This window comes from Lissotriton helveticus, chromosome 12 (assembly GCF_964261635.1).
Source record: "Lissotriton helveticus chromosome 12, aLisHel1.1, whole genome shotgun sequence".
NCBI lineage: Eukaryota > Metazoa > Chordata > Amphibia > Caudata > Salamandridae > Lissotriton > Lissotriton helveticus.
Window position 1 is genome coordinate 557112152 of NC_136073.1, and position 15896 is coordinate 557128047.

Consider the following 15896-nt stretch of genomic DNA (forward strand, 5'->3'; position numbering starts at 1 on the left):
TAATAAAAATATGGCGAGAACACAATCCTCCTCGATTGGGACAAACACAAGAAAATGGAGGAAAGCCATCGAATCTGGAGCAGGCAACTGAGATAGATAGGAAAGTCAATGAATCATGAGCAAGGGGCGGACACAAAGCCTGCTCTAATTCCATACTGGATACAATAGGTCTTTCGCCAACAGGCAGCTAAAGTCCTCCGTTGCTCTCTTGCACTGTGAGTGACAACATTATGTCTATTCACTTTTTACCTAAAAACAGGAGCACTTCGGTGCTCAGGCTGGTGGGACAATACTTTACTTTGTCAATGCATGTTTCTTTCCATTCCTTAACTTTTTGTAGGTCTTGCATGCAGACCGCTAGAGCATGTACTGTGAAATGTTAGTCTAGGCTATCTTGTTGGGGTAACGCAGGCAGAAGGGATAGCTTTCACTTTGTTAGGAAAAGCATTGAATAAACCTGTTATCTATGGTGCCAGCACTTTTACCAAAGGAAAGGACTTAAGGTTGGGCCTTGAGTGGAACCGTCCAGTAAAACTCCATGTCTCCATTCAAAAATCTGATCATGACCCTGAGTATAAGTAGGGTCAAAATAACAAAAGCTGCGAAATATACGTTTGTAATGTGCTTGTGCTTACACATACCGTTACAATGCTCAGCGTGGATTGCTTTGTATCCCTTACTCAATGATTCTGAAATAGTTGACAGGTCCAGAATGTAAAACCCTCATGTAACATCCTCATACTCCTCTGCTGTGTCTACCAATGCCTGGCTGGCACAGTCCCTACCTATATCACCAGCAAATTCACATGCTGTTCCTTACTTGCCACTACAGCCTGCATTCCACTTACTCCTCACTAGGCCTGGGCATGAAATTCTGCTCCGCTCGCTGAGTTTTTCCCACTGTGCACTCCATGTAGTGTGTGGAGTTCTGAAAAACTTAGCTCCGTGTAGCGGAGCAGAGATTTTTTTTCCCCTCGCCAACATTAAGTTGGCGAGCACAAACAAGGAAAATCTTACTTCAGATCAACTCCTGGCAAGATTTCTCATACGGGTGGTCACGGATGACTACTACCGCTCGTGTTAGGAAACCTTCAGTTCGCAATGCGGAAGCTGCCGCTCGAGTAAGACATCTACTTGAGTGGTCGAAAGAAGCAGCACCCTCTTGCGCAGCACATGGTTCTGTTTGCGCTGATTTTCCAGTTCAGGATAAACACCCGGCACTAAAAATGAGTGCGAACTGCGCGACTTAACGCACTCCGCCGCATGTGGAACTCTGCGTAGTGTGGTGGTACTCCGCCTAAGCCTGCTCCTCATTACATCTCCATAAATGCAGACTTTTACACAGAACTCCGTGAACTCCGCCCAGGCCTACTTCTCATTACACCTTCACGAATGCGGGCAGCAGTGCTTCTCAGTCCAAGCTGTCAAACTCTACAAAAAAGGTCTACCTCTGCAAACGAGAAGCTACTCCTTTATCACTATCAGGAGGCCTTGCAAATGTTGCACTTCACCAATTCTTCATTTTCCTGACCACCCAGGTAGCCTGTACGAAACTTTGAGATCCGCACCCTGAAAATTCTTTTCGCCTCTCACAGTCCTTCATTCCTCAGCACCCTTTCCACTTCCACCTGTGTGACCACAACAATCTACGTCCCACCTAATTCAACCTTGGCATTAAAAAAAACATGCCTCTCCAACATCGCGCAACCATGGATGCAACTAGACTGGCCAGCACCATTTTGTCAATCAACAAAAAAGCAGGTGTACTGGCTATAACCAGTACTGTAGGATCAGTTAAGCAGACAGCAAGCATCCACACACATTTTGAGCTAATTACGTTGTTATACTGTGTGTGACTTAATTCATCATCACTAAATAAAATGAGTATTAAAAGAATGTCTTCGTCCTTTACTCAAAGAACTGTGTTGTTTGAATGGTCTTTATCTTCTGAGTCAAGTTTTTGTAGATTCAGCATCATTGAGACTGAAGCTAATAGGAATCATTCATCTGTGATGTTTCTGAAACCTTCATTTCGTTTGTTTTACTCACCTGGTTACCGCTGTCGTTGGCTGCTTTGATGAAGAGCCACCTTTTTCTGCTGATCATTTTCTATTGATTATTCGGTTGCCCAAGGGAGTCACAAAGAGGAATTGGACATGTCACCGCGCTTATTTCCCAGAGGACGCTGGGACGGTGGCAGGTGGGACCCTCCTCTTTAGTGAGACCCTCCCCCGCCTAGGAGTCATTTCCATTACTTCCTTCTGACAGGCTGTTCCTCAAACACACAAGAGCAGGCTTGGGGAAGGCAGCCAAGGGAGAGAGATGGAGAGCCTCATCTCCAGCAACCCTCCAGGCCCTGAGGATTTCTCCAAGCATTAGTGGAATCCAGAGGAAAAAGGAAAGGTTTAAATATTTAGTCTGCATCTCTGAGGCGGATTGAGAGTGTTTGTTGTGCACTTACCGTCGCTTTGCTGTTTCGTAGGGCATGCTTGTTAGTAGAAGGTATTTGAGTCTTCATATCATCTGCTCACATGGTGAATTTTTTTTGCTTTAAGGCTGCCGCGCTGGTTCCAGGAAGCATTTGCTGACGTCAGATGCGCAAAGATTTGTGGGACAGATGCAGACGGATATATATGGTGTACCAGCCCTTGGTCAGCCCGACTCTGGGGGCTGTGGGTCCCTGCAGTCGGGAAACATCCTTTACAACGAAACTTTTACCACGCAGTACCTTAACAACGCAGGTATTACAACGCAAGTTGTTACAACGACTTGCGCTGGAGGGCGCTGTAGGATAGGGAATAGTTTAATTTACTATCCAAAACCTTCCCTACTATCCACGGGGACTGGAGTTGGAATAGTAAATTAAACTATTCACTATCCAGCACCCCCCAACGCAAGTTGTTGTAACGACTTGCGTTGTAATACCTGCGTTGTAAAGGCATGCGTGGAAAAAGCATGCGTTGTAACGACATACATCCCTGCAGTCAGACACAATGATCCAGGGGTGCCCACTTTCATGTCCTTGTGCCTTTGTGGCACTCAGTGGCGTAGCGTGTGGGGCAACCGGGGCGGCTGCCCCGGGCGCTAAATTCTCAGGGGTATTTTAAGGGGTGCAAAAATTTAATTGGGGTGCAAAATTTGCTCCTGGCGCTGGCAACCCACGCTATGACGCTGGTGCCACTGACTGTAAAACTGGGCTCAGAGTTAAAAACAGTGCTGGAAAATGTTTTAAAAGCAGACCCATATTTTACAAGTGAGGGCCTTCTCCCTTCTAGGTGTGAGTCATGGGGTTTCTACCCCCAAAAAGATTTATTTAAAAAAATGGGACGATTGGATTAATTGTGCAGTGCTTTTATTTATCCACATATTTGAGATATAAAGCCATAAGTGTTAGACAGTTCTGAAGAAAGCTGCAAAATGTTCCACCTACTCATAGTCTGGTTTCTGTTCAACTTCGAATCAATTTCTCATTCTTGACACCACTTTACGGCTGTTTTAAGTTTCCAAACACGCCTTATTGTCTAAGAGGCAGTTTATCCTCTTACAATTCCTTTGTGACCACTTTTTCAGGACCCTGGCAGCGCCCATAGGCTATGGATCTTTATTAATTAGTGTATCATTTCTGGTAAATACCAAAGATTATATTATATTATTCATCCAGCATTGGATTGCTGATGTTTTTCCAGTCTGGACATGCGGAAATTTCTATAAAATGTTTTAGGCATTATTTCTTCTGATGTTTATGTATTAACCCCTTCCATGCTAACGACGGCCCCTGGCCGTCATGCATCACGGTGGGCGTGTGCTGATGACGGCTGGGGGCCGTCATGATCCCGCCCACTCTTCAGAACGGCCGCACAGGCGCAGAATCGCGGCCGCGCCCAAGGGGTTAAAGGTCTGCTGACAGCCGATGTATTCTCTAGGAAACTCCACAGTAGCATCTGTACAATGGGCCAGGATCGCATAAACCAGGTCTGTGGTAGTAATTTGCCAATAAGTTACTATTTAGTACCATACTATATAGCGCAAAGGTGTCCTATTTGGATCCACACTACATTTTTGCCATTCCCAACCCTTGTAAAAAAAATTATTTTATTATTATCCAATTTAACTTGTAACCACTTTTCCGAACACGGAACAATGGAAGGCTGAGTCAACCTTTTCAATGTTCAAAAACTTGTGACCTGCAGATCAATGCATCTCTAACAGGAAGCATTCAACTCACTGAGCTGACCTATGCTTCTTAAATTGAAGGCTTTCTACCTTGATAGTTCAGTCGTTTAATATTCTTCACCCGCAGACAAAATGCCAGCTGCGTTTTGAACAATGCTGAATTTGTTAAAAAAATAAGTGTAAGGGCTCTCGTCAGGAGGCGTCTGCAGCTTGCACCACACATTACCCCTGCTACGCTGCCAATGATAGTAACAACACAACTACTAACCATCACACTCCTACAAGCGTGACAATTCGGACTATTTCAGACCCACAAACCTATGAGAATGGCTTGGGCGGCAAGTAATAGTCATTTTTAATGTATATTGAAAGAATAAATACCTGGTATTGTGGTCATCTCCAAATTAGCCAGACAGTGCAATCTTGTGGTAGGTGTCACAAACACCGGTGCTGAGAATTAAGTGCTGGTGCCGAGCAACGGAACCCCCCCAGCTCAAATTAAGCTTGTTCTCTCGTTAGATGGTGTTAATATTATGCCTTGCCCTGCCTATCTTCATTCCGTGCTGAGATGCCCTCTCACCCAGTGAGTAAAAGGATTGGCAAAGCCAATAGCTCGTGCCTGGAGGACTTATTGGATTTTCCACTGGTTTTTAGGGATGATCTACACATACACCATCTCTGATGCTGTGCAGCATGGCTAAAGAGGAAACCAAAAAAAGGTGATATGGAGCGGTAGCCGCAGCATTTTGTAGGGGCGAGCACCGCACATTTTTGCACCTACAAACTGCTACAGGCGCCTTTTTTTTCTTTTTATGTACCCATCCAATTAGGATGGGTAAATAAATAAAACAGCAGCGCGAAAGCGTTTATTTTTTCGGAAGCGGTGGGAGAAACAACCCAGAGAGCTGGGGGATAAGCATCACGGAGGATTGGGTGCAAAAGGAACAGGGAGGTTGGGCAGTGAGCAATACAGAGAGTGACGAAAGTAACACGGAGGACGTGAAGGGAAGTACATAATACGGGTGAGAAAATGACAAAGCATGCTAATACATCGCATGCCATTACATCGCGGTTTTTACAACGCAAGTCGTTACAACAACTTGCGTTGGAGGACGCTGGACTTAGGAGTAGTATAATTTACTATTCCAACTCCAGTCTACATAAAGTTGGGAAGGTGTTGGATAATAAATTATACTATTCCTTGTCCTAGAGCGCCATCCAGTGCAAGTCGTTGTAACGACTTGCGTTCTAAAAACCGCGATGTAATGGCATCGCGATGTAACAACCGCGTTGTAAACGACGTTTCCCGTTGAAAAGGCACACAAGACTGAATTAAGTTTGACTGGTTGCGGGAGGGGTCATGCCGCTGTAGGATACACTGCTGCTGCTTTTGGCTGAGGGGGCCGATATCACAGCACCGCTGCAAAATCAGGGGCCCCCCTGTACCAAAAACAGTGCCCACCGGTCCAAAACCGGCCCCCACCCTTCCCATCCGCCAGGAAAAAACCCGGTGCCTGCTACGGCCAGTCCGGCCCTGCACACAGGCCCATTAAGTACTGCAGGAGGGAAAAACAGATGGGATTAGGTGCAACACGGAGAGTTCGAGGAGAAGCAAACATGTGAGAGAAAGCAACAAGAAGTTCAGCGGAGGGGGAAATATGTGGCATAGTGTTTAAAGCAACCTACTTTTGACCTGGGAACCCAGGTTTGAATCCCGGCCTCACCGCTTGGCTCAACATTGTGTGATTCTGGGTAATAACTTAATCTCCTTGTGCCTAAAAATTTGTAATGTATTTGTATAATTCCAATTTAGGGGCTTATTAAGATGTCGGTCGGAGCTGCCTCCGACCAACACCGTCTCGGAATCGGGACTGACCAACCTGAGGTTGGTGGCTCCTACCGCCTGATTACGATGTGTCGAATACTGTTCGTTTTGATTCCAACTGTTCTCTATGGGAGCTTGCTACAGCTGTAATACAGGCTCCTATAGAGAAATGGGGGGGGGGGTTGTAAACCCTGCACCCTGTAGCAGGCACCTCATGGTGCCTGCCACACAGTGCAGGGATTTACAGGGGAGTACCCTAGGTACCCCCTTGACCACCGACCGTAGACCGTGGAGGCAAGGGGGCCTTGCTAGGGGTCCCCAAAGTCGCTTTCCGACAGCCTTTCCGTGTCGGAAAGGCTGTGAGTAACCAGCTTCATAATCCCGACGGCAGAAACGTCGTCCATAGGGGATAACGGTGCAGCTCCAACTGACAAGGATACTCAGTGAGCCGATCGGGACAGATTCGGAATGACCGGCCAGTTTACATTCTGACCGCCGACATCATAATCGGTCAGTCAATCAATCAATCAGGAGTTTGTTAAAGCGCGACTACTCACCCGTAAGGGTCTCAAGGCGCTAGGGGTGGGGGGGGGGGGTTGGGGGGGTGCAGGTTCCATTCCATCAAGGAGGGGGTCTGTCGAAGAGCCAGGTTTTGAGGTTTCTTGCGAAGATGGGGAGCGATGTTGTCTGTCTGAGGTGGAGCGGAAGGGCGTTCCATGCTTTGGCCGCGAGGAAGGAGAAGGAGCGGCCTCCCGATCTGGTCTTTCTGGTGCGGGGGACCACAGCGTAGGAAAGCTGGGCTGATCGTAGGGTCCTTTGGGGTGCGTGGAATTTGAGTCGGCTGTTCAGGTATGCTGGTCCGGTGCCGTGGAGGGCCTTGTGTGCGTGGGTGAGCATCTTAAAGGTGATTCTCGCCTCGACGGGGAGCCAGTGGAGTGTGCGCAGATGCTGGGAGATGTGGCAGTGTTTTGGCAGGTTGAGGACCAGTCTTGCGGCGGCGTTCTGGATGTTCTGTAGCTTGCGGATGAGGTTTTTGTTTATTCCGGCGTAGAGTGCGTTGCCGTAGTCGAGTCTGCTGGTGACCAGGGCGTGAGTGACTGTCTTTCGGTGTTCGAGGGGGATCCATTTGAAGGTCTTACGAAGGAGGCGGAGGGTGTGGAAGCAGGAAGATGAGACAGTGGGACCGCAAACCGACCGAGTCAGTCGGAATGCCTCCGACTAGAGGTCAAAGGCTTTCTGACCGACATTGTAATCGGCCGCTTAATGTACATGATCTTGTAGAGTGTCTCCCAAACCCCGAGTAGTGTACAGTGCTCATACACATACAGACAGCTGGAAAACACATGAACTCCCATAGTGTGCTTAACCAAAGTGAAAAAAAGTAATGGCTGAAAAGTAAGCAGTGGAAGGGCACAAGTAATGAGGATATGCTCCAGGGGAGGGACAAATGCATGAAGAGAAAGGTAAGCCTACATAAGCTAACAAATAAACAGCATGCAAATGAGCGTTGCAAAGCCAGCCAATGGTAAGAAAGAAAACAGTGAATCCTCTACTTGCAGCAAGTTAATCAGACAGAGGTAGAAATGGATTGCGTGGGGATCGTCTGGAATTGAACTCCTCTCCATCATCAGACTTCTAAGTACAGAATGTATCTTCATCATGAGTAAGGAAAGATAAACTGTATGTAGAAATAATAATAACATCGATGCTTTTCAGAGATGTAAACATTGCTCAAAAAGTCTGACGCTTCCCTGTCCAGAGGTGACCTTACGGTACAAGGGGATCCTAGTAGAAATTATTTCATGTGTTTTCTGATAAGAGGAGCACATGTCTGTTAGAGTCCTCATTTTGCCTTATAAAGAGGAAAGACCACTGCGCATGCGCTTGCCTGTGAGTGACGAGGTTAGACTTCGAGTGTTCTGAGCTGGACTGGATAATGTCTGATGAAGCGGAAGAGCACTGTTATAATTGACTTTATCACATTACGATAACCCAGTTACTGCTGGGTAACTTGACGCACATGGAAATTAGGAGTCTAGCCCGAGGTCACGGAAAGTACTGGAACCTCGGCCATGAGCCTCCCCCCCATTGTGTGTCCAGAACACTGGGCAGATTAATCCCTGTGTACCGACGAGTTTTGTTACTTTTTTAACAGAGCACCTCATTAACTCCAACACGTCACATAGAAGATACATTTATAACTCCCTGAAGGAAGCCTGCTCCAGTCGGGCCTAAATTGTACTCGTCTGTGGTTACTGCAGGGTGCACCATGCAACCAGGGCCGGACTGGCCATAGCGGGCACCGGACAATCCCCCGGTGCGCCGCACGGGTGGGGGCCGGTTTTGGGCCGCTGGGGGGTCGTTTTTGTTACAGGGCCGGTTGTGGTTTTCAGTCGGGCCCTGCATGTAACCGTGCTAGAAACTGTCCGACAAAAGAAGTGTTATTTTTAATGAGTTCAGGGATCTAGACACATCTTTAGCACACAATTTAAAAGAAAACACACATTCCACATTGTGTAATATTGCATTTCTGAATAGAAAATATTGGACTAGGGCGGTTGGGGAGCAAAACACCTACATAGAGGGGACATCATAAAGCAAGACAGAGTGGCGCATTTCTTATTACAACGAAGATAAAAGATGGAAAGTCGGTGCCGGCCAGGGCTTTAAGTGGGCTGGGTCCTGCTGGAGCTCTGAAACGGCAATTCTAAAAAGCAGGTGATGAGTCGGGTCCCTATCGGGCTCTCCATTTTTGCCCTCACCCTCAGGGTGAAAAATAGATCTTAACTCTCTGGCAGTACCATCCTTCGCTGCCTTTGATGCAACTTCAAAGAGACTCGTTATAGTTCTTTCACAGTCTCACCATTTCAGAACTGAAGCATTTCAAATATTTTATACAAAGGAAGCCATTGTTGTTGCTCATTTATCTTATGCAGCTAACAACCATTGACAAAGCCAATAGTCCTGTCTTGTTGTAGGTGTAATGTTTCTTGTTGTATTATATATCTGGATGCAGCAGCAAAATACCAGTCGGGAGGCACGTATGCTAAGCATACATTTTTAGTTTACATGTTTGTAAGCCTAGCCCTTAATTACATCAGCCATGCCCCTCTTGAGAGACCCCCCCACTGTTTTTTTATCCCACTTAAAGCCCTTGTACTGACCTTTCATCCTGTAGAAATCGCGACAGAATTATTTAAAAGATACAAAAAGTGCAAAGAGTATAGGCACAAGGAGCAAGCTCAGAGGAAGCGAAAGAGACAGTAAGAGGAAAAAGCTTCAGAAGGGAATTACAGTAGGGACCGAGAGAGATCTAATGAGATAAAACAAGGAAATGCAAGAAAAAAAGTGGCGGGAAGAAAAGATCAAAGTGCACAAGGGGCAGCGTAACATTAAAGATGAATGATAACTAAAAATATGGATGAGTCCGGCTTGAGCACTACATTGCAAATGTTGAAGTGATGCAAGATGTGCTTTTAAGGTGAACATGAGTGTCTGAACTCTGGCTGGTTGTGTTCGTATAATAGTATATTGTATTATGACATTTTTATAGCGCCTAATAATCCACTGTGGGCACCAAAGCACCTATTCTGACTTGCAGCATGCTTCACCATAGAGGACCTCATGGTTGACACAGTGATGTATTTGTTACTGTGAGCAAATCCGCAATGAGGCAATGCATTTCAGAATGTCTTCTGCAGGGTTTGCAGGGGCGGCTCATCCATTTCAGTGGAGGATGGTCGCCCCACAAAGAAAATCCCCAAGCTAGAGCTGGAAAATGAAATGCTAATAAAGTTTATTATTACCATTTTATTTTTCAGCAACCAACCCATCCCGAACTGAGTGTCAGGACGGGGCGCGGCCATTGCTGCTGAGTGGCAGCAGGGAGCTGTGCGCTAAAGTCTAAAATGCGCATGTCCCTTTGACCAGACGTCTTGCGACGGCCAGCCAGACATTTTAAACCTCTCTAAACCAGCTGTCATAGACAGCTGGGCAAGAGAAAGCACAGGCCTCCAGTGCTCTTGAGAGCGCTGAGTGAGGCAGCTACCTCCAATACTGGAACTTCGCTCATGCTGGTGGGAGCAGCGCCAGGATTGGTTAGGACAGGTGTCTGGGTCCCACGTTGGAGCCTGCCTTGAAGAGAAAAGACCGAAGGAGGGGGACGTGGCGTTGCTTAGAAGGGTAAGTATATTTATTTATTTATTTTGTGTGTGTCCCCGCGCCACTATCCTCGGTACATGCCAGCCGCTACTGGTTTTAGGACAAGGCCAGAATCGACTAACTCCCAGTGCGTCACAGACAAGGGATCACACACTGATCTGACAAGCAGCAATTTTCTTCCCCTGTGTTAATGGGAAGTGAGTGAATAAAAGATGCCAGTTTACTACCACGTCAAAATCTGAATAAACGAGTGTGCCCCTACTGGTAATTTTGGGGCGAACTTTTCCATTAAAAAAACACAGACAAATGTTCAGGTACAGCACAAACAGAGATAAATTGCCAAAGCCTTGATAGAACTAGAGCTTTCTGTGGGAGATGTTATACCTGATAAAATATCTGATACACATTGTTACCTTATTGGCCAAACCCTATTATAGCTTTCTTTGTCTGGGTTCTGTTTCCATCTTAACCCCTTCGACGCTGATGACGAGCTGGGCTCGTCATGAGGTAGCCTCCTCGCACGCTCATGACGAGCCCAGCTCGTCACGTAAAGTGCGGTTTTGAAAAAGTCAGCGTACGAGCGGAATTCCGCCCGCACGCATGCGGTTAAGTCATAATTATGGGTTAGGTGTAGTGGTACTTACCGCAAGCAGGGTATATAGAGCAGGAATATACAGAATCATCTGATCACGAGTTAAAAACCACATGTGCTAAAACTGTATGTCTGTGATCTGTGTGCACTATTTAATACATGTGTTATTTACCACATGTTATATTTAACACATGCGACAAATAACACCTGGTAAATAACACTCAATACAAGTATGAGAGGTCTTTGAAAAGCAGTGAAAATACAACCTTAAAATATCTCCAGTCAAAAGCAGGTGGTAAAAATTCCTGAATATGTAGAGAATTAAAGAAAAACTGTAAAACAATACAAAAAAACGAAGACCAACACGATAATGCAAAAAAAAAAAAAAAAAAACACAGTACATACAATTTGAGGAGAAAAATATCTCACATGCAGCTGCACACAGGGCCAAACCTAAAATAAATATCACATACAGGTAAAGCTTTCACAGGTCGAATGCAGTAGCTCACACTTCCATTCCTTGGTACATCACCATGAATGTGGTACTACTAGTCCACTATATCATGCTTTGCCAGATCCATGTTCTGCAACTATAAACCATGCAGCATGAGGATGGAAAGCAGACCACCGATCAATGACCTCAAATGGCTCAGCAACGCAGGATGAGAGCAAGACAAATTAACAGATGGCTGAAGCCCATAAATGTGAGTCAGCTTGCGCTCCAGAGGATACACAAGCTGTATATGGGCACCATACAGCACATATTTCCATCTCTACAGATGCCTAACAAAGGGATCCATTGCCATCACCCCTTCGTGAAAATTTTAGCAGCGCTGGAATTATTTGCAACAGGCAACCCACACCAGACAGCAGGATTGATGCATGACAATTCTCAGTCAATCCCTAGCAAAATACTCTGCTAAGTGATGGTTGGTTTACAGGGAGTGAGTGGGAAGCATATGCATCTCCCTTTGGACTCCCGCACAGCTAACGCCAGCCAAGCAAACATCTATACTACAGCAGGAATTCCTGACATCCTAGTGTGAATCCACTGCACTCATGGACATCTAGCGTTCTCACGTAGACAGGAACAAGCGTGCCTAAATAGTGAAATGAAGCACACCAATTATGCGCGTTTGCTCTGTGATGTGGCTCTATGTATACTGAACTGCTGTGTTATGCGCTCTGCACCAAACCACAATCATAATCCTGAAGAGATGCAACAGTAGTCATACTTTGGGAACACATCACCCTCAATGTACTGGGAAGACAACTCAACCCTTCATCATCAAGATTACGATGCATTATGATTCTAATAGTCCAAGATTAATACATGTCAGCAGTACCATTAGAGAGTGGTTAGCCCCTATGACATCACATACATGGATCAATGTCAATATGTGTAACAAATTACATCGGTCACTATTCACAATGATGATGATTCTCAGCCAAGTCAATTTTTTAACAACCATATTTACTTCCGTTGCAGCTCTCATGTCTCTTACCTTGGAGTCCTCCGACCTTTAGACATTATTTAATGTCTTCCACTGTAGCCATGTTGAGGAAGGTCATAATTGGTTCTTCCTGCAGCTTGAGGTAGAGCTGAGGTGGAAAACTACCACCAGTTGCAATGCTTTAGCGCTTGTGCTTGGCAACGAGATTAAGTACCTAGCATTTCAAAGTTGGGAATTTTTTTTAACCCCCTGGCTGCGGGATTGTTTCCCCCCGCCCGCTGTGTTTGGGCGGTGGGGGGGGGGGCGCGTGCGGCGCCGTTGTGCTGTTGACGAGCTCGGCTCGTCATGAGGCACAGCGGAGCTGCTCTCCTGACGAGCTCAGCTCGTCACACCACACCCGTTTTTGGAACATTCACACAGCGGGGAAATTATCCCCGCGTGCGAACATTCCAACGGCTGTGACAAGCTCAGCTCGTCATGAGGGCAGCTCAACCGTCCCTCATGACGAGCTGAGCTCGTCAACAGCACACAAGGGGTTAATTGTTCTCAGTATCATGTAGATACATTTATACAGAACTGATTTAGTTCATCATCTCCTTCCACTGGAACGTTTTTGTTTGTTTTGTTGGCTGCATACGACAGCACATTAGGTGGTCATGGTGTCTGACCACCGCCTTGCCAGGACCTCCAGCTCAGTATCCATAAACTTGTACTTTGCTTTATTGCCTGGGTCCATGGTGGAAGAGTTTGTCAGGTTTCTGCTTGTGATGCCTCAGCGGATGGCAGTGGATTCTGTTTGTCTTGTTTCAAGGGGATTGGCCCACACACAATGAATGCCTGCACACTCCTATACACAGGAAGGAGTTGTTGATGTACATTTGGGGAATCCTGACGTCCTTCTGTGGGTAGCTCTTGCTGTTTCTGTTATTAAGGCATTCATTTCCTCACTCTGGAACTTCCAGTGCCTGAAAATCACCACTTCATGATGTTTGGTTCATGTGCTATAGTGGGTGCAGGGTTTACCACACGTGTTAAATAACTCACATTTGGCTTTTAACCAATTCATAAGAAACATATTATGCTCACAAAAGACAGAATAGTGAGCACATTCATCTTATAAAGTCTCTACGTTTAGACATGTCTTTGTTCTGGTCACATTTATTTTTTTCTAATCCAGTCAGCAAGTGTCTGATCCAAATAACTTTTATAAAGTATGTTTATCTGGACTGGTACTTAAAATATGGACAAAAATCAGTTTGAATAATTCGACATAAAAATAAAATGGCCCCATCCTATTCTGGAGCTGCGTGCTTTTAGAATACATTAAATGTGCAACAATCATAGCAGGATCTGCCTTCTAGTCTATGGCTAAGACATGAAATCAGCCACGCGGTAGCATTCTAACTCTCAGCTCAATGGAGCGGACAAGGCCGGAAGCCATTTTGACAAAAATAAAGCACAAAGAAAATGTAGATACATTTTATTTGTCAAAGAAAGCATTTCCTAAACACAAATAATGACTTGAAGTTTAGTCAAAATTGTGTAAACTGTGTGAAGTGAATTGTTAGGACTGAAAAATTGTCCAGCAGGCAGTGACTTTGCAGGTTGACTTTGTTTTCATGTCGTCTACTGTGAACTGGGCTGACTAAGAGCTCAGCAGATGCCTTTATAACTTCACTTCTTCTTTGATGACTTGGGCAGAAGCCACTTGTATACCTTTGTTTTTAGACTGTGGGAATTGTTATATTACAACTACTTACACAATTCAACATTTCTGTAAATGTTCAAGCGGTCTTTGTCCTGCCCCTTGTAAATTTTCACCTTATCCGTTTCAATTATTTTGCTGTTTTGTAAAGCCTGAATATAAGAAATGCAAATGGCGAGTTGACGTGGCACCATGGTAAAAATGATTCAGCAAAGGCTCCCATAATCTCGAATGAAAAGTATCTTTGCCCTCCTCTCCAATGGGTATTATGAATAAAGACCACAGCTTGTCTGTTAAGGGTTCTGCCGCTGTGCTTGATTTAAACCGGTGCATGCCGGTTGGGCCCACTGACACTAAAGTTTGGGACAGGCATTTATTTTTCCTTATCAGATATTTTTACCAAGCGCAAGAGAGGGGAAATCACACAGTGGGGAAAGAAGGAGGAAGATAAAGTCGGAAAATCGTCACAAATGGAGGAAGCAGGAACCTGGAAAAGTGACATAAAGGGGCAGGTAGTGCCTGAAGTGGATTAAAGTGCATTACGTGGATTCCTGTCTACGCAGACTTTGTATTCTGCACACTGGCATTTAATAGCACTGGCCGCGGGCTTCTAACAGAGCTTTGGGCAATGGCACTCCTTCTTTCAAAAATTAAGAACTGCCCTGTGAGGATCTGAAATGATTCTACCAATAAAAAAACAACACAGTTAAAAATTAATGATTAAAGGTCCCAAACCAACTTTGTAAAAAGGAAAATTGTATCACCAATTTTCACCAAAAATTGATGAGCACTCTTAGGGGGATTCTGCCAATGAAATTAGTGGTTATCTTAGAAGTCTCCGCAATTGGATGAGAAGCTAGAACATTTCGGAAAAATGTCTGAAGATCATTGTGTAGTTGGGTAGTGGCAATGGTCAGTTCATCGTAAGACTGCATGGGGTTGGATTGGGTTTGTGCGCACAAGTGAGTCACACTATCTTTGACCTTGGGCGTATTTGAAGGACTTTAATGTCTAGCATCAGTTGAATCTAGGGAGCACTTGAGGAGAGCTCCATAGAGTCTGATAGACTGGATGAGATCTTACAGTGCGGAAGGCCTTGTGGAAACGAAAAAGCTCCAACTAGGCGGAAACGTGGGAAGGTCAGGGAAATGCAAGTTGTCTTGACAGATTGTCGAGCTTTTTCCTGTCCCTTCAATTATTCTTTCAAACCTCATCGGCAGGAAAGCTTTACCACTGGAGATTGTGAGTGACTTCGGATAGTGTTCAAATTAACCTGGCAGATGTTGGTTTGCAGACTGAATGCAGTCAGTCAGAAACACGTCTTTAGCTTTCTTGCCTTAAATGGATATCTATTGGAGATGAAGGGAAAAGATTGCGTCATCCCCATGCGGACTCCGTCAAACACACACAGGGCTATTCCTGGCCATCTCCTCGATCAGGTGCTTCCTTCCCATGTTTGCCTTCAGCAATAACACAAGAAAGACTGATCCTGTAACTTAGTGTACGGTTGTGAGCTTTGGTCCACAAGGCAGTCTATCCAATTAGGGTTCAGAATAAGAGTGCTGCCTGAGAGAAGAGTCACAGAATTAGCTCCTGGCACACTTATGGTGTCCTGAGAAAATGCCCTGTTATTTTATTTATTTATTTAAGAAGTTTTATATAGCGCTGGCCTGACCCGAGGGTATCGGAGTGCTTTACAACAGTTACAATGCAGAGAATCACAAAATACAGTAATAGTGTAGGTTGATTGGCGGCGAGTTCAGGTATTACTACTAGAGACAAACCTCAAGAACACCTTTTAAAATTAACTCGAGAACTCCTACAATGAGACTGCTTCAACAAACTCTCATCCTGAAAAAGGATTTCATACACCGACACTTAAATGTACTCTGGCCCAAATCCAAGCCTGACCCGAATCCTTACTTTAACCCGCAGCCACATCCTAAGCAAACTCTTACTTTAACCCCTGGCTCTTTTCCTAATCTG

The 15896-nt window shown here is 45.3% G+C and overlaps 2 protein-coding genes across 2 annotated transcripts in view; one reads left to right on the plus strand and one right to left on the minus strand.

The window, feature by feature from the left end:
- LOC144798761 (uncharacterized) overlaps positions 1-15896 on the minus strand; it is a 1691129-nt gene that overhangs the window by 1224527 nt on the left and 450706 nt on the right. The window lies entirely within an intron of this gene.
- Positions 1-15896, plus strand: part of SMPD3 (sphingomyelin phosphodiesterase 3) — a 1033773-nt gene that overhangs the window by 97951 nt on the left and 919926 nt on the right. The window lies entirely within an intron of this gene.